Here is a 16,763-nt window from a genome sequence, read left to right as displayed (position 1 = left end):
TGAGCATGCTTCTCCTCCAGTTGAAGTTATAATTGACATTCCTGAAAGTACAATTAATTCCCCTTCCAATGAAGAACAGCCCAGATTGTTCCAGCTTTGGTCCAGGGGTTACTATATGGACCATAATAGCTTTTCTTCTCATACATCTATGTTGTCATGATCTGTGGCGGACCCCCCACATGCACCAGCCTTTTCATCTCCTGGTTCATAAAGACATACCTGGTCCCACCCTGGACATACGTCTGGATGGTGCTGATGCTGGTGTTTCTCTTCATGTGGATTGGGTTTGTGACTGTGTTTTTCCTGATGATTAATGGGCATTACTTTCCTGAACGCTCTGCTGTGAACTTAGTTAACGGAGTTCTGGTCCCTCACACTTCAACTCATAAAATGAAAAGAGATCAAGCCCTAGTTAATATTTCAGCATTCCCAGTTGTTGATGGCATAGTTTGGGATAAAGTACCATTCGATATCCATGGCCCGACCGAAACTTTGAACATTCCACACTTATTTTGCTTTTCTTTAGGAGACGTGGTTTTGCCTGGAGTACACTCTGATGACTGGGATGCTGTTTATTCTTTGTTTTCAGATTTAAAATATTATACTGCTTTTAACACTGAGATTTGTTTTTGAATTTGGCAAATTGTGGTGATTTATTCTGTTTCCAACACTATGGCCATCACTTTTTTGCACAAAACTAATACTAAGAGACCATTTTTTTATTACACCCATTGTCCTACCCCATTGCTGGGGAGCTCACAAATCCAAAGGAGTAAATTTGTGTTTTTCACCAGGTGCCGTCTTTCTGACCACGTGTCCTATTTTTATAAATTGAACATATCCACCCAAACTACATTTATGTTGACCCATACTAGATTAGTCTAGTTCCTGTCCTTCATAAATGATTTGTCCATGAAAAGTTATGATTTCTGGACGGACACAATTGATTTAAAATCCATTTGGGGGACCAAAGATTGGCAAGTGCAAGGCACTGAATCTTTGCATTGTGCGTGTTTGATACTGTCTCAGCTCATATTTTTAAATGAGACAGTACAACAGACTATTTGTTTTGGTTTAGCCACAGCTAAGAATCAAAATTCTCCCTCCATTCCTTATTTGGCAGCTTATGACACATGGCAAACACACACCAATTGTACAATTGAGGATTTAACTGTCATGTTTCAGAATGACTCGCTGAACTCTTCCAATATTGACCCAATGGGATGGTTATTGTGACAAAGGAGCTCAAATGCAAGTAATTTATGCGTTTTGAATACCACAAAAGGGTTTACTCTAAGTAGATTTGACCCTTGTTTTCCCCATTCCGATACTGTTGCCTCATATTTTGTGGGTAAATTATGTCAACAATGGTTAGAACATTCTACATTGTTATCTGTGAAAGAACATCTTTCTCTATTGTCAGGTGACATAGATCTTGCCGATTTTCTTTTAGGTCCAAAGTCCCCTCGAGCAAAACATTTTATTTAGGTAGCATGTAATGAGTTTTGGAAGCTGTTGCAGATGGAAGCTGCAGTGCGTCTGTGCCAAATTAACCAAGATAATTTAGAAAAGGTTCTTGCAATTGTCGATAACAGCATTAATACTTTGTCTTCTCGTGTATATGCTTTGGATAACATTGTATCATCAGTCATTGACATTGTTCAACATGAAGTGTCTGTTTTGTACCATGTACAAAATCAGTTATGTTCTGTATTGCAATTTGGTTGGACCTTGCAAACACTCAAAAGTGGTAAAGTTCTCTAGGATTATCGGAATGCATTCAAACTGTTTTTACCATTTAATTTGACAGATAAATAGAAATTAATGTTGATGAAGGACGCAACATACGTGATGTTACATATTGAAAACTGAGACCAGCTACCATTCTCTGTGGCAGAGACTGATTCAGCTGTGTGGTTAATACATGGGGTTATTTCACTGCCCAGCTCTCTCTTTCAGTTTACGGCCTGCATGAAACACTATCCGGTTGGTAGATGTGAACCACTCGGCAAAAGCTATATTCATAAATTATGATCCCTACCTTACACGTTTCGATGTCAGCGAGCAGATAAGAAGATTTTCCTTACAGGGGAGGATAATGACTCTACAGTAGGACATTCCCTAGTTTGTGAGGTCAAACTTCACGGTGCCTGCAACGCTTCAGCCCCTAATATAGCTTGTTGTTTAAAAGTGACCCCGGTCCCGACCATTATTCCCACACTGACTTTGCTTTCTAACACCGGTTATCTTATTTTAAATAATCATGACTGCTGCAGCTTGTGGGCAGGCAACCCATATGCAGTAACATTTTGGCAATGTGTTACATGTTGCAGCAATGTCCTGTTTCTCCCCCACATGGAATTATAGATAGTTCGCTTTGGCCTTCCATTCCAACTTTGAAAACAGAGTTCAATAACTAAGCAGACTCAAAGCACTATTGTTTCAACAAGAAGTGGCTCTCACATCAGCTCATGAGACATTCGATTTACAGGTGGCGAGAACCGCAAGTGAGATTCAGTCATTGATAAACACAAATCTCCCACTACATTTTGGGGAATTAATTCACTAAGCTAATTATTTAAGGCATCTAATACAGAGGGCCTTGCCCACTTTTTTAAACTTGTGGGATCCGGACTTGTCACCTCCTTTCAGACTATTTTTGGAGTAATACCCGCTTTTATTCATTCTATTTTTTCCAGCGCCTTCGGAGGGTTTCCTCTGGTGCTCCTGGTAATTTGCGACGTACTTGTACTTCTATTGCTGTCCGCAATGGTCTCTCAATCTGTGGAGTTGCCAAACGGAGTCCAGTTGCAGCTGTACCATGATCGGATGCACCAGCTTTTTGGTTCAATGCCATTAAACAATCTTAACATCGACTATTGGCTGACCTTCCATTATTCCTATTTTATCTGTGTGCAACCTGTGTTCCACTGCCTCCGTTGCCCTTTTCGATGGGCCCTGAATGTCTGCCTGTCAAATACAACACATGCTGCCCTGGATTATGAACTGTTAATGGGTCAGATGAAGGCTCATGACCAGGAACGTTCCATGGGTAGGCGCCTGGTGTGCGATCCTCTACTTGGACCAACGGCAGACTTGAGTACATGTGCTCAGGCACAACGCCTCTTGGATCGGAGTTTCATTGAAGTTAACACAGGTTGCCCTGATATGCTCCTAACGGCCTCTGAATATGAGGAGCATGTGTGCTCGTTCGACTTACTTAATTGGATGGAATACCTTTTTACTATGGAAGGTGCAGACAACATACTGGAATTTATGACATTCTGCTTTTCCTGCAACATTTCGGCCTTTGAGGAGTATCTGTAAATGGATATGTTTTTGTGTACCTAGTTAGCTATTTTTTAAATGTGAAAAAAAAATGTTGGGATCCACACATATTCTAATTTGGATACCACTGAGATGCTTTGCCTCTGCTTATCTCTGATTTTTGTTTTAGCCCAGTGCTAACAACCTGTCCAAAGGGAGGGTGTCACATGGTCCAAAGGGACATTGTCGTTATTTTCTCTACGTTAGATCCCCTGCAGCTTGCCTGCTGCTTTGAGCACGTTACTAGACAACTTTATCTTTGCAATCATTTCTATGGGTGCTTTAACATGAGAACTCATCACTGTGTTCATTCTCTGCAAGTTCCTGGGATTTTGACTGAACATTGTGAGCAAGGTCAAACAACAATGCCCTGTGTTATTTTGTTCAGGGAAGGCCTTAGCCCTTAGACAAAACATACCAATGCAGCTGTTGTTTGGACAAGGTACTTTGGTCTTATCAGAATTCACGAATAAGTAGCACACACTTGGAGAGGGACCTTTACTGGGAGAAGAGCAAGAGAGCCCCTATGATGTAGATCTACCATCTAAGGGCTAAGGTATGGGGTCTGCTGACAAAGCCCAGAGATCTTCTCATATATCATAAAACTGCTTCTTGGCGAGGGGAAGGAGGTTAGGCTCTATGGTCTATTCTCTATTATCTTTTCATGATGACATCTCCCTTCATGATATATGGACTAGCTACTATGCTGACTGTAATTGTACTATGCATTTTCCTGCTTGTTGTGGCACGTATACTGCATTTTAGGGCATTTTAGTTAAAATAAATATTTTAAACTATTTCGAGTCTCTGTCAGATCTTATTGTGGGAAAAGTAACGGAGTGCAAGCGAAATGGTGTGTCTTGTTACAGCGATTCCTGAGAGATCTGGGAGTGTTGTGTTCAGGGGTGTCTAACCATTTGTTTCTCTGTGAGTGAGTAGGAGAGCAAGTGAGACACTATAGCTAGTCGGTCCTGGGCTCATGAGTGCTAAGGTGGTAGGATGACTCAGTTCCTATACACCAAGGTCCTATAATCGTGCGCAAAGATCTGTTTTTGGGCAGAATCCCTACAACAATACTTCCTCACTGCTGTGTGATTTTTTTTTCAGTGCCTGCACATCCAGTTCCCTCGATGTTAGTTTTGCTTGTTTAACCAACAGCTTTAATCCTAGGGACGCAGGAAGGTTACTTGTCAAGATCTCTTGAGCCTCCATCACATTCAGTGTGATGTTTAAATAACTATGCCAACTTGTCTGTGGGATGTTTACTACTTCCCAGATTGCATGGTTTAGTGTATCATTCTTTGAGCTAAAAATGCTGCCTTCGATATCAGATGTTGCGATTACAGGCAAATTTCTAGCTGAATGTGGGCATGTCATAGATTATTGGCTTCACAATAGGTGACAAGTGTTGTAAAAAGTCTCTGTAGACCTATCTCTATCTGGTCAATGAGTACTGTATAATCTGGCCATCTCTGTTGAGAATATCCTCTCCTTTTCAAGATGTTCTTTTAGATCAGCCAAATATAGGTTGAATAATAATGGGGACAGTATGCAGCCTTGCTTTAGGCCTTTATTGGCTATGAATTTTGCAGTTGTGGACCAACCGGAGCTTACTTTTATCTTTATCGTAGTATTGGAGTAGAGTGATATAATTACCCTTAATAGATGAGGTGGAATGCCCCAGTCATTTAACTTTGTCCAAATTTTTTCTCTTGAGACGCTATCAAACATTGTTTTGAAGTCTGTAAACCCCACATATAGGGCCTTGCTCTTGGATGCCATTGTCTCTTCAATCAGGCCAGAGATGCTGGTTAGATTGTCTTCAATATGGCAACTCTTTTGAAATCCATCTGATTTAAGGAATTTGTTTTTTCTCTGTCACCCATGCTTGCAATTCCTTAATGAGGATGCTTGCACAACATTTCACCTTTGTGTCCAGGAGTGCAATCAGCCGATAATTCTTTTTCCACTTGGTCCTGTTTTCACACAAAGGCTTGAAGGTGGGGAAGTTTAGTTTGACGAAATGAAAAAAAAGACAAATATATATAAGAATACAAATGAGTGCTTGCGCACGTTTATTTAGAATGGTGTGCTTGAGCTCCCTTAGTGGCTTCCGTAAGGAGCAGACTGTTTTGTATGACCTTCAGGTTAGGAGCAACTTTTATTGAAAGCGCTCTTTTATCACACAGCTTAGTTCCCTGATGTAATAAGACAATGACATACAGCTGTATTGATCTGAGTGAAAAATGAAAAGACAGTGTAATTTAGTGCGGTCCTGCAGTTCTTTAAAGCTGGAGAGAAATTGTTTATAATATGTGCGGTCCCGCAATTCTTTAAAGTTGAAGAAAGACTTTAGTAATGCGGTTAAGTATAACCTGCCTGTTGTTGAGGGAGTTCCCCACCAACAGGATCTGACTTAGTTCACCACGAGCAGGATCAAGCAACAAAAAAGGGACTGCAATTACAAAAATAGGAAAGGCACAAGAGATTAGTGCACATTCCTTTGCAGAAATAAAAAGAGGACTATTGCTACTTGGAGGAGTGACCTAGAAGACGAAAGACTAGTGCATTAGTTTGTTCCTATATTACAGCGATAGGAGTGGATAAATATGGACCTATTGGGAAACAATCAATTCTCCTGCATCATCTAGGAAACGAGGGAAGGAGAATATATGATGTTTTGCCTGAAGCATTGTTGGGTTTTGGGGATGGTCAAGCTGCAAATGTATATTATATGTCTTTAATGATGCTTGATAAGCATTTTGTACCAAAGATAAGTATCGTGTTCGAAAGACATATGTTTTTCTCTCCTATTCAGAGGGAGGAGGAAGATAGTTTGAGTTATATGGCTGCATTAAGAGGGTTGACTGTCATCTGGCAATTTCAAGCTTGATTAGAGATTGTACCAACAAAAAGTGGGTCAAGGAACACTTGTTGGCAAGGATTCTAATTTAGAAGAGACAATCCTGTAGTATGGCCTGAGGCCTGCTTTGCAAGCATGTTATGTTAGCATGGCTTATTAGAAGTTTAAACGCCATTTTACCTTTTGCTGCTTTTGCACACGACATGCATAGCTGTTTTTGTACGTTAAGCTTCACGAAGGTTTATACATGAGAAAAGGTTTCTTTTCGGCATCTCTAGACTTACATCGTGCCCCTAGTCTGAACAGTGAGTGCTGAGCCGTCAAGGTTATCAAAACATGTTAGCTGTTTTTCGATATGTCCGTGTAACGCTCTCTAGACAAAACAGTTTGGCAGCTGTGAGCCAAGTAAGATTCTGGCGTCCTTATTATCACACACTCTCCATGATTTCACACACTTGGAAGAATTCCTTTTCAGGGATGCAGAGAGTTTATGCTGATCCAGATGTAATTTACTCTTACTGAGAGGAAAGGTAATGAGGTCCCCCAATACAAGCCTAAGAAATCTTTTTTAGTTCTTTAATACATAGGGGTCCATTAGGATGCGGTGCTGGCGGGGCGGAAAAATGCCTTTTTCTGCCCGCAAGCTGCGAGAAACACGCCCGCCATATTAGTATAGTAAAAATAGGTCAAATCCCGTCTACCGCGGAGCGACGTGCACCGCCATCAAAGTGCGCCCGCCACCACGACGGTGGGAGCCAATGGGTACTTACCGCCATGCGGAATGATGTCCGCCCTGCTCCCCAAATTAGGATGGCCCAAACAAACAGATTCACCCCAGCGGACACACCGCCCAACCAGAGACGGTGGAAACTCAACAGCGGAGCGCGATAGCAGAGACCCGGTCCACACCACCCGGTCACGACTGTCATGGACCCAGCTCTACATGTGCATCTGGTGCTGTACCTGCTACAGCACTATAAACAATTGGAACTACACAAATACAACACACAACACACCGGCTGACACAGGGTACAATTCCACTACAGAGACCCTGCTGGGGGCAACAACACATCCACAAGGGCACCCACACATGACCCACCTGCCACCATGTCACCCCACAGCTTCCTGAACACACATCGACCGCGAACTTGCAGCAACGTCCCGGTCCCAGTCATGGTCACGTCACCGCAGCGGTCAACACATACGCACAATGCAGAATGCAGGGCCAGTCCAAGGCATGGGCAGGGCACAAAAACCACAGGGACACACCTCCTCCAACCACACATCAACACACCCCATCAAGTCACAGGCCAGGTGCCCATCCTGTGCACCTCCTTGCACAGCAACAAGCACAGCAACAAGCAAACACAATCCACACCCTGCACCACACAACAAACAACCAGGGAGACCGCCACTGCAGGAGTGGCTGCACAGGAACACACAACATCGGTGCCACACACACTGAAGGCTGCTAATACTTGCCAGTACATACACACACAAACAAACACACACCCTGGGTATAGCCACAAACATAACACATACACAGGGATGCCTGAACAGATGCCTGCCCAAAAGCAACACACAAACACTACAGAAACACACAGAGAACCCCTTCAGAAACAGAGATAACCTGTCAGCCAAACTGTGGAAAGGTAATGGGAGCACAGACGACACAACAGGAGTGCACAACCCCATCACTCAGGAACAAAACACACACAACATACTACAAATCACACAAGAAGTGCACTATCTCAGAACTACACTGCCACATGAAACCAACCACAGATGCACATGAAATCAAAAATGAACAAACACTACAGGACATCAGGGGATGCACATCAGGCAATGCGAAGGCCAAATACACACAGCACTGTATGCACAACAAGCAGTGTGTGCACACCAAGCAGAAGAGTCACACACAGACATGACTGACACAACATCAACACACACAACACAAATCAGGACAGCCCAAACACACCCAGGAAGTGAAGCAATACCACAGCCAACACACATACATCCAACACTACAGCAACAGATGCACCACTCTGGGACACAAGAGCAGAACCATCTTGACCAGAGCACTGGGCAGCACACACAGCTGAAGTGCACATGAGCAACCCTCACTGATTAATAGCACAAGAACCCCACACATAAACCATTGGGGCAATGTCCAGAGGTGAACATTTGCCCTGGCCCAAGAACTGCACCACAAAGCACAGTGTCACAAATGAAGTGATGGGGAGGCACACACACATGTACACCAAGGGGACAGCTGACATCAAAGTTAACTGATTTGCATGTCTGTAGTAGACATGGAAGGGGTGTACCATACACAAATAGAAGGAGTGAAGACCCACAATGGATAGGCATAAGTGGCACACATAGGGGATGGCATTACACCACACACACCATGCCATACAGGAGGATAAAGGCGCCATGTGCCTTGAATGCATGAGAAACACAACCACAACGGCAGTGTGGAGCAGCAGGGCTACACAGTCTACATAAACACACTCAAGACACATGGATGTTCAAACAAACACAATACTGATGTGCAAGTCCCACACTTTGCACACACATAAGTGACTAAAACAACAAGGAGTAGGCAGACAAAACAGCATGGACGCACCAACATACTGCACAGTGCACAACAGACAACTCACACATGTGCATACAACCATATCCACAGGGCAGAACAATCCAAACAACAGGCACACAACTCCTGGGTCACACATGTGTGTCTTTCACAATTCAGGGGCACACACACATCCACACCCCTACAAAATCACACCCGTTACACTGCACACCTCTTGACTACCCAAGAGCACACATCTCATGTAGGCCATGGGACCACACAAGATGACCATACACATACATAGTTGGGCACACATAAAGGATTAACACACATACATCATGACATTGCCCAGCCTGCATGCACACCTGTGCACAGCATCACACCCTGAGCTGGCAGTGTCCCCCAACCTGACGTTTGAACAATGTAGCCAACAATAGCAAACCACTAAAAAGAGAACTGCATGACAGGTAAAATAGCCATCACAGATAACACTAGTATCAGTGTCTGAATGGATTGAAGACACTGTCCCCCCTGTTTAAAATGTGATGCGGCCAAAGAGCTTGGCAATGTCTAAGTGACACATAGATCATGGGGCACAGGCAACTGAATGCACACACCAAAAGAACTTTAATCAGCAAGGACACTGACAAAACAGACAACAGGATTAACTGTCTTTATTCACATATTGCATAGCTGTGACAGGATAACAAAAGCAGACAAGAGCAAGGCACAGAATGCTGATCATATGCAAGATAATCTGCCAAGGCAAACTCCAAACAGGAAGGCCAGTGTCCATGGCACAGGTGAGAGTACAACACAGCAGAGCAACAGGGCCAGTGTCCATGGCACAGAAGAGACTCCAACACAGCAGAGCAGCAGGGTCAATGGGCATGCCTAGTGCCCCAGCAAGCACATGAAAGGCTACACAGGGGAGACTCCAACACAGCAGAGCAATAGGGCCAGTGTCCATGCCAGGTGGCCAGCAAGTACATGAGAGGCTGCACAGGGGAGGCTCCAACACAGCAGATGTCAAGACTCGTTTACCTGGGTATCCTGTTTCCTTCTGTGGGAAAGTTGAAGACAGTTCTAACCCACCCTTGAATCTCTTGCTTCTCTGAACTGATTGAGAACAGTGCAAAGATATCAAGAAACCCAAGGGAAGGGGGAAAGGATAAAATAATAAACAGAGAAAAACAAAACACTGCTTCACTGCTTGACGTCTTCTTATGAAGTATCAATTGCAGATGTAATGTCTCTCTACTCTGATTAATTATCTCTTCAGAGTTGTGGACTGGGTTTTAGATTAGCGTCTTCTAATTTGTGGTCCACTAATAGTCTATAACAATTTCTGCTCGTTTAATGAAAATAAGATTGGATTGTCCATAAGAAAATGTGCAAATTAAATGATCCAATGACACTCTTTGTTTTCTCTTGATTTTATAGTTCAAAGTTCTTTGTTCTGTATCTTCATGTCTTTAAACACAAAACATTATGTTCCAAAACTTAGTTCTGCACCCTTTCATCCAAAGCGCTAGATTCAGGAAAAAAAAATTCTTTCTCCCTTTATACGAAACTTGCTTGATCCAGACTTTCTTTTTTAAATAAACAATAGTCTTTGTTTAGCATAAATATTGTCACTTACTTGTAGCGCAGATTCATGTGCACACGATACCTGACTAATGATTCTTTTTCTTGTTTCTTTTCTTTGCAGGCAGAACCTTCAGGCTGGAGACACGACAGCTGTAAACACCGGAAACGCTGGGGAAGGCTTGAGGCCAGGACCGGGACCAATGCAGGAAGATCCGAGGAAGACTTGAGGCGAGGACCGGAACTGAAGGAAGGAATGGAAAAACTGGAGAGATGGGGAAGACCGGAGGACAAGGCAGGATTCTCAGGTAAGAGAAGTTCAGACGAGCACAAGCAACCGGCAATGCTCAGAACCTTCTTTTATAGCCTGGGAAGAGCGGGGCTCTCACGCGCTGCACGTTATTAAGAAATTCAGTTTGAAAACGTGCAGCGCTCTTTAACATTGATGCCACTGAAACGTGTAGCGCTCGCTAGCATAAATGAAACGTGTAGCGCTCATTACCATATCTGCAACATCATTTCTGTTTTAACGTAGGAGCAAACAAACAAGCTTTGTCAAAATCAACCTTAATGCCTTGCAAGTTTATTGACAGAGGTTCTTTTACTAAACAATGATCAACCATGATTATAATGCAAGACAGCCCATTATGTTATCCTTAATGTCGTGACAAGGGGCAATCTTGTTGCCTAGAGCAAACCCTAACAGTCGCCCCCCTCAAAGGACCTCTCACAGGCCATGGCTTTCCAGGATTTTTTAAATAAAATATTCTCAACAAACGTGGAGCATGCACAAAGGAAGCTGGCTCCCAGGAATCTTCTGTGTTGTCATAACCTTTCCAGGCAACAAGATAAAATAATCGACCACGAATTCTTTTGGCATCTAAAATTTTTTTAACTTCATATTCAAGATGTCTTGCTATTGGAATAGGAGGAGGTGGGATTTCTTTTTGGGTACTGGAATTATAGGGTTTAAGTAAAGACACATGAAACACTGGGTGTACTGGATATTCATCAGAAAGATCTAATTTTACAGTGACTGGGTTTATTATTGATTTTACCGTAAAAGGTCCTATGAATCTGGGTTGTAATTTTTTAGATCCTTCAATATTTAAATTTTTTGTGGAGAGCCATACTTTATCTCCAATGTTGTAAATGGGTGCCTCAATTCTATGTTTGTCAGCTTGTTTTTTCATTTGTTCTTTATAGGTACATAAATGCTTTTTTGCTTTCTCCTGTATTTGCAGTAAATTTGTCAATCTTTCAGTCACTTTAGGAAGCAAAGAATCATCTAAGATAACTGGTAATGCCCGGGGATGATATCCTTGAATAAAATAAAAAGGAGTGCAATGAGTTGCTGAATGTATTGAGTTATTATATACAAATTCAGCAATAGGTAATGCCTCTGTCCATTCACTTGTATACTCTGTCAAAAGACATCTTAATGTTTGCAATAAAGTCTGATTCAAACGCTCTGTTTGACCGTCCGTTTCAGGGTGGAAAGCTGTTGACAATGCTACTTCAATTTTCAATTTTGTACAAAGCGTTTTCCAAAATTTTGAATTAAATTGACTACCTCTATCTGAAACAATTTTACTAGGCAATCCATGTAGTCGTACAATTTCTTTAAGGAAAATATCGGCAAATTCCATTGCTGAAGGCAACTTTATCAAGGGAATAAAATGAGCCATTTTTGACAAGTAATCTACAATTACCAAGACAGTAGTGTATTTTTTATTAGAAGGCAAATGTACTATAAAATCTACACTCAATGTATGCCAAGGTGTTTGTGGAATGGGCATTGGAATTAAATATCCAGAAGGTGCTTGATGTGAAGCTTTTTGACGGGCACATGTAGGACAAGATTCAATATATTTCTTAATATTTACACTCATTGTAGGCCACCAAAAATGTTTCCGTACATCTTCTAAAGTTTTTAACCAACCCGGATGTCCTGCCAAAACAGAAGTATGATGCCAGGTAATACTTTGTGTTTGCAACTCAGAAGTGGGTAAATACAAGAGAGCGCCATGATACATCAAACCATTTTGCACCTTATTAGACTTGTCTTTTAACCACTCATGTGGGTTAATTTGTACATGTGCTTCATATAAAGTATTCATGAAATCCTTATTTTGAATTGGTGCCAATCTTTTTGAGGTTCGATTATGGATTGACCCCTTTTTTCCTGATCTTGATTCAAAGAATACCCATACCTAGATAATACATCGGATTGAATTTGTTGTGTACCTGGTCTATAAGTTATGACAAAGTCATAAGTACTGAAAAAATGTAACCAGCGCATTTGACGTGGTGTTAGTGCTTTAACAGAACTAAAGAATTGTAGATTTTTGTGATCACTAAAAATGGTAACTGGAAATTTTGCTCCCATTAAATGATGACGCCACTCAGTGAATGCTACTTTGATGGCCAACAATTCTCGCTCTGCTACCGAATAATTTTGTTCTGCAGGTAGCAATTTTTTTTAATAGTATGCTAGGGGATGTAACTGTCCATCCTCTGGATCTCGGTGTGAAAGTACTCCTCCCCAAAGCTATCTGTGAAGCATCTGCTTCCACATAAAAGGGGCGATCTGGATCAGGATGTTTCAAAATTGGTGCTGAAGTGAATTTTTGTTTTAAAAGCTGAAAAGCTTGTGATGCTTGAGCATCCCACAAACATTTTTGTCCTTTTTGTAACAATTTAGTGATTGGGGCAGCAATATCTGCAAAATGAGAGATAAAGCGTCTGTAAAAGTTGGCAAATCCCAAAACTTTTTGCACCTCTTTTATAGATGTTGGCTCAGACCACTCAGTTATGGCACTAACTTTCTTTTTGTCCATTATGATGCCTTGAGGAGTTAAACAGTAACCCAAAAAATCAACAGTGGTAGCATTAAAGGTACATTTCTCTAATTTTGCAAACAAATGATGTTCTTGTAATTTGGTTAATACAGCTCTAACATGATGAACATGTTCTTCAGGATTCTTTGAATAAATTAAAATATCATCTATATAAACGATTACACAAACATCCAAATATTCATGCAATACTTCGTTTACCTTCCTCGGAAGCGGTCGTCGCTCCTCACGCTCCCTGACCCTCCCGACTTACTGCTCTGCTCTCTGCTGCCTGGGATCTGCTGCTTGGGATCGTAGCTCTACTGATCACTGCTGCTTGGTATCGTAGCGCTATACTGCTCATTGCTGCCTGTTACCGTAGCGCTATACTGCTCACTGGTTTAATTTCCATTTGGGTACTGCTCGCATTGCCTGTTGCTGCATTTGTGCCTGATTCGCCTGATTTCCACTGCCCATTCCACAGCGTTACTCCGACTGCGCCCCAATATCGTCCTGTTTCTCTTTGTTTGTGCTTCAATTTTGTTGTTTGAGCCAGTCCCTCCACCCCGCCCCCGCCTCCCATGTGAGAGCCCCTCGCTCCGCCCCCCTCCACTATCCACATATGTCAGATGATTTTACGCTCAGAGGTCGCGCCCCATGTGCACCGAAGGCGCGCCAAAGGTAAGCCCGTCTACACCCGTCCGTGCCTGGACCGCGCCCAGCGCCAGACCCGCTGGTCCCCGCCATACCCACCCCACTCGCTTTAGGTATGACACCGCAACTCTCCTCGCCCTTAACCCCGGACACACACCACAATGCTACGAGGCTGCCCCGGGACGTACCCACGGTCCCTTCGCCTGCTGCTCCTGCAAATTTATCAGCGTTAAGACCCACACCACATCCACTAACCCCAAACACAACTCCGACTCTAACCACCTGAAGTACATCCTGCTGAACACCCGCTCGGTCCACAGACACGCCACCGAACTCTGGGATCTACTCGACACTACATCACCGGACGTCGCCTTCCTTACGGAAACATGGATGAACGCATCATCAACACCCGACATCGCCATTGCCATCCCGCACAATTACAAGATCATCCGAAAAGACCGCACCGTCCAAACAGGAGGAGGCATCGCCATCGTCCATAAGAACTCCATCCGCATCACGACCAGCTCCAACAATAACCTTACAACCGCCGAACACCTCCACTTCCAGATCCACACCGACCCTAGGACCACACTCAGAGGCACCCTCATCTACAGGCCTCCAGGAACCCGTAAACAATTCAGCGAAGACATCACTGACTTCATCGGTCCACATGCCCTCGCCTCCGAGAACTACATTCTACTAGGAGACCTCAACTTCCACCTGGAAAAGAAAAACTACAGCAACACCACCACCCTTCTTGACAACCTGGCCAATCTCGGCCTCAAACAACTTGTTAACACCCCCACCCATGTAGCCGGACATACGCTCGACCCAATCTTCACCTCCAGCAAAGATATCTCCTTCGATCACACCTCAGCTCTCCATTGGACGGACCACTGTTGTGTTTACTTCAGCTACAAAACCACCTCAACCCACAACCCCCCCTCAACCTATCCCCCGGAGAAAATGGAACAAAGTCACCACTGACCAACTCCTCATATCGCTCAACCAGAACCCACCCGCCCTCTCATCGGACCCAAACCAAGCTGCCATCAAATTCAAACAATGGATGACTCACAGCGCTGATGAATTAGCACCCCTGAAAAACCATCACACCAAACAAAACAACAAAAAGGCCCCCTGGTTCAACGATGACCTTAAGAAATCCAAGAAGCTTTGCCGTACTCTCGAGAAAACATGGAGAAAGAACCCAACCACCGACAACATGACCACCTTCAAGTCAGCCACCCGCATACACCACCAGCTGATTCGAGCCACCAAGAAATCATCATTCAAGAATCGACTCGACAACAACGCCCATAACAGCAAGGAACTATTCAACATCGTCAAAGAATTCACCAACCCCACCGCAGCCTCAAACGACATCACTCCCTCCCTAGACCTATGCGACTCGTTATCCTCCTTCTTCTGCAACAAAATTGCCGACATACATAACAGCTTCGAAAACAGTTCCAACAAACAATCCTCTCCACCCCCCTCAGAACCTAGACCGCCCTCTAACAACCTCAGCGCCTGGAACCCAATCACCACTGAAGACACCATCCGCCTAATGAATTCCATCCACTCTGGCTCGCCAACCGACCCATGTCCCCACCACATCTACAACAAAGCAGACTCCATCATCGCACCCCATCTCCGTGATGTCATCAATTGCTCCTTCAACTCTGCTACCTTCCCAGAAAGTTGGAAACATGCCGAAGTCAGCGCCCTCCTGAAGAAACCCACAGCAGACCCCTCTGTACTTAAAAACTACCGCCCCATATCCCTCCTCCCATTCCCGGCCAAAGTCATTGAGAAAGCCGTAAATAGCCAACTCGCCGCCTTCCTCGAATCCAACAACTCCCTTGACCCCTCACAGTCCGGCTTTCGAGCCAAACACAGCACCGAAACCGCCCTCATCGCAGTAACAGACGACATCCGAACACTACTGGACAACGGAGAAACAGTGGCCCTCATTCTACTCGACCTCTCCGCCGCCTTCGACACTGTCTGTCACAGCACCCTCATACAACGCCTCAGCAACATCGGCATAAAAGGAAAAGCCTTGGACTGGATCATCTCGTTACTAGCTGGGAGAACTCACAATAGTCCAACTTCCCCCATTCAAATCAAAAGCCACCGAAGTCATCTGCGGTGTACCACAAGGATCATCACTCAGCCCCACCCTCTTCAACGTTTACATGAGTCCACTCGCTTCCATTGCGCGCCAACACAACCTCAACATCATCTCCTACGCTGACGACACCCAGCTGATCCTTTCCCTCACCAAAGACCCCAACACCGTCAAAACCAATCTTCACGAAGGCATGAATGAAGTAGCCATATGGATGAAAAACAGCCGTCTGAAACTTAACTCAGACAAAACGGAAGTGCTCATCCTAGGATCATCCCCCTCTGCCTGGGACGACTCATGGTGGCCTTCGGAGCTGGGCTCTGCACCCACACCCACAGACCACGCACGTAACCTAGGCTTCATCCTAGACTCCTCCCTCTCGATGACCAGACAAGTCAACGCCGTCTCTTCCTCCTGCTTCAACGTTCTTCGTATGCTCAAAAAAAATCTTCTATTGGATCCCCACCGAGACAAGAAAGACTGTCACCCACGCACTGGTTACGAGTCGACTAGACTACGGAAACACCCTCTACGCCGGAATTACAGCCAAATTACAGAAAAAACTCCAACGCATCCAAAACGCTTTGGCGAGACTCATTTTGGACATCCCTCGCCAAGATCACATTACCGGCCACCTGAAAGACCTCCACTGGCTTCCCGTTAATAAGAGAATAACATTCCGTCTCCTCACCCACGCACACAAGGCCCTCTACAAACTAGGACCCGAATGCCTCAACACTCGACTATCCTTCCACACATCCACCCGCCAACTGAGATCCTCCAATC

The sequence above is a fragment of the Lissotriton helveticus genome, chromosome 4_1 (genome assembly GCF_964261635.1).
Source record: "Lissotriton helveticus chromosome 4_1, aLisHel1.1, whole genome shotgun sequence".
Lineage (NCBI taxonomy): Eukaryota > Metazoa > Chordata > Amphibia > Caudata > Salamandridae > Lissotriton > Lissotriton helveticus.
Note: the sequence above shows the minus strand (reverse complement) of the source record.